Consider the following 3,982-nt stretch of genomic DNA (forward strand, 5'->3'; position numbering starts at 1 on the left):
CTGATCTGTTCTTCTGTATCATCTAATCTGGTGTTGATTCCCTCTAGTGTATTTTTCATTTCAGTTATTGTATTCCTCAGCTCTGATTCATTCTTTGTAATATTTTCTAACTCTTTGTTGAAGTTTTCACTGTGTTCCTCAATTCTTCTCCTGAGTTTGGTGACCATTTTTATGACCATTCCTGTGAACACTTTATCAGGTAAATTACTTGTTTCCACTTCTTCAAGATTTTTTTTTCTGTGGTTTTCTCTTCTTTTTTTTGGAACACATTTCTTTGTCTCTTCATTTTGCTTGTCTTTCTCTGACTGTTTCTATATATTAGGGGAAATCGCTACCTCTCCTAGTCGAAGGAGTGGCCCTGTGTTGAAGTGTCCCCTGTGTAGACTGTGTGTGCCAGATGGCTTTGGTAGGCAGTCTGGAGCTGACAGGGGTATGGACCAGGAAATTCCTGAAGCACACGGAGCCTAGGCTATCTTGGCATGCCATCTGGAGCTGGAATGTATGCTGTCTGGAAGAGTCTTGGGGTGCTGCACCTGGGCCATCTTGGTAGGATGGATGGGGCAGGATTGGGTCCTGGCAGTTGTTTCCTGGGGAAAGCCATGACAGGCCAACTTTGGGGGATGCCTGGAGCTGGGTGGTCATGAGATGGGCACCTTGCACTGTGGATGCACCTGGGGATGGCTGGAGCCAGAGTGGGCATGGTCCATGTGGTTCCCTTGGTTCATCATGCTGGAGCCAATCTTGGGAACAGCTGAATCAAATGTACGTGTGAACTGGTTGATTTCCAGATCTCAACTGGTAAAGGCCCACCTTAGGGTATGGCTGGAGCCAGAATGGGCACTGACTTAGGGAGTCCTAGTGCTTACCTTGCTGGGGTTGTCCTTAGGGGGCTGCTGGATCTGGTGTGGACCAGGGGCCTGTGGCTTACTGGTGCAGTCTTAATAACTGGCTAAATCATGTGGATCCTGCTCCCTCAATGCTATCTGGTAGAGGGTAATGCAAAAAATCGTGCTTGCTGACACCTTCCACCCCTGAGGGAGTTCCAGCAATGCCCTGCCTGTTTTGCAGATATTCTGGGGCTAGCAAATTGGATTTCCTTCCCATGTAGTCTAGGTGCTCTCTAAAACATTTTTCTTGCTGTTCCCCAGGGCACAGAACCCTGTGTAGCTCTTCTGTGATATCCATCCCCGCTGCCAGTCACCATATCAGAGGTGGGGCTCCCCTCAAGACTATGTCTCCATGTCTCCTATCCTTTTCTATGCCATCTATTTGCTGTGCAGCAACTATTCAGTCAGACCCCAGTTCTTCTTCAAGAGGAATTGCTCTATATGTAGGAGTAGATTCAATGTGTCTGTGGGAGGAGGTGATTTCAGGGTCTTCCTATGCTGTCATCTTGAAACACTCCTGTAGACATATCTTAAATCACCACAAATATAACCTTTTGAAGTAAGCCAGCAGAGGTCAGTAGGCTACTATAAAATTCATTAAATATTGACAATAAAAACAGTAAAATCATTAAAAATTGTGTTATATTTTTGCAACTATTGAAAATTTTAATAAACATTGTAACATATTTAATTCTAGATATTTTAAACATAAAATGGGTGTCCTAAATAAGGCTCCGATTCAATAAAATATATAGTACACCAGATTTCTGGTCAATTCAAGTATTCTGAATGACACTAATGATAACATAGTATCAAACTCTTGGAACCTTTTAACTAGAATCAATATATTTATTTAATTAATTAACTTTTTAAACTACATAATTAATACTTGAAAACACTATTGTGAAAGGTCAACAATGATGATGAATGTAGAGTAAATATTTAAATTCTTGTCATTGGAAATTCTGTGTTCTTCTAAATGATTTCCTTTGAGTATATACAAATTTACATATAGTTAATTTTATTTTCCAAGAAGAGCTTAATGTTTGTTTTTTTAACATAGACCTTGTTTTTTTATTTAGCACTATGACATGGAGAGCATAACAATAATGTTTGTAATCTACCTGTTCTCTGTAATTTTTGCATACCTTATAACTTTCCTAGGAGGTGAGTGTGTTTGTTGATGGATAGCTATTTAAGTGCTTTAGGGAACTTCCTGCACAGAATTTGTGGATGCCTAAGTATTTCTGCAGTTTCCTAGATGTAGAATATAGGGTTAAACAGTATGCTTCACTTTCATGTGAAAGTGTTATTCCAATTTATACTCCCTAAAAAATAATTTTCTCAGATTCTTATTTTTCATAAATCTTCTCTGTGAAAATAATGTATTGACTTAATTTATATTTCCTGAAGCATCAGTGCTTTTGCTGTCTGTTATACATTATAGGCCATTTTTACTTCCATCAATTGCCTGTTCAATCCTCCATTTATTTTCATATTGGACTATTTTTCTTTTTGTTTGTGATTTATAAGATTTTTCATCATATAATGGATATCAATCTTTTTCCTGTTATATGAGCTGCAGGATAGATTTGAGCAAAAGCTAATTAAGCCTATATGCATATTTTAACAATTGATTCTACTGTGGCACTTCATTAGTCCTATTCTTTTTAAATGTTTCAATTATCTAGAGGAGTCATATTGGAAAATTTGTAATAAACTTATCCTATAATTCCGTAAGCATCATTTATTTTTTAAAATAAATTCATGCAGTTGTCTGGAGAATATTTGTTGAGAGAATTGATGATCGTCTCTTGACCAATAAAACAGATATGTTTTTCTCAACCTGGACAACTTTGATCATGAAGTGAATTCTTGATTCAGGAAGGCCTGGAGAATCATGTTTTTACATTTACCTATTTTCATGAAATTTACATAATTTTTGCATTCTTTGCATTGTTATTGATTATGGTTAGTCATAGTGTGCCTAGGTATAAATGAAAATGGTGATTGTGTTCTTTTTTTTCCAAGTAAAAGGATTTAAAGTTCCCGTATTAGGTTAATGAGAGGGATGAGACAATAGGCTTCTGAGGAAAGAGAGAAGAAAGGAGATGTGTTGATCTAGTATAGTTATATAGAATAAGAATCAATGTTTCAAACTGCTTCCAACAAATACATTGACTTGCTCACCATATCTGTAGGTAGCTAAGTGATGCAGTGCCTTGTTTTGAAATAAGTGGACATATGCCTGCACACACATTTAGAGGGAAAGAAAATTCAGTAAGTCCTTTTAGGAAAAAGATTATATGTTATCACAACCTACAACTGGGACCTTACATCCATTAGCAAAAGCTAAATGAGAATGAGTGAATCTTTTAAAAGGGCTATTAGGTAAAGAGAATAAGTTAGTGAAACCATAGATTTTTCATAAATTGCTAAATTGTATAACATAAAGCAGGTAGCAGTTGTTATATTTCTAAATCCACATACATACCACTGGGAAAAGAGTTAAACTGGATGAAGGCAAACATTTTGCCTTGTCTTTAGGTCAGGGTGATTCTGAGGCAGGATGCACAGTCAAGGCCAAGCAGCATTACTGGTCTCCCAGAAAGAAATAGAAAGGTGAATCTTTTAACACTACTCTTAACTATTGAATAATTTCTTTAGCAAAAGTTAAAACTACAAAATTCTGTACCAAAATGAAGTTAAAATATTCTGAGTATTTGGACAATAATACTGATTTTGTGAATAGACTACTTAATGTTCTCTTGTCCATATGCATTGTTCGAAACAAAATTAAGCTCAATAAGTTTTTTGGTACACCTTTTGAATTAGAATAATAAATTTCCATATACACTCATATAGTTTTATATTTATTTTATTTTTCCCAAGATTATTTTCTTCATGGATGACATATTTCTAACAGTTAAACATGTAATAAATCACTTGAAAACAAATTTTGATCTGAGAAGCTAAAATGTGAAAGGTTGTTTTGTCATAAAAGGAAGGGACCCTTACATCACAACTTCTTCTTGCTGGAATTAACTGGAGGAGTCCCACCTATGAGGCATTCCAGCTTCAGGCCTCAGATTCAA

The sequence above is a fragment of the Ceratotherium simum genome, chromosome 8, assembly GCF_057802395.1.
Source record: "Ceratotherium simum simum isolate JZ-2026a chromosome 8, ASM5780239v1, whole genome shotgun sequence".
In the NCBI taxonomy this organism is placed as follows: Eukaryota; Metazoa; Chordata; class Mammalia; order Perissodactyla; family Rhinocerotidae; genus Ceratotherium; species Ceratotherium simum.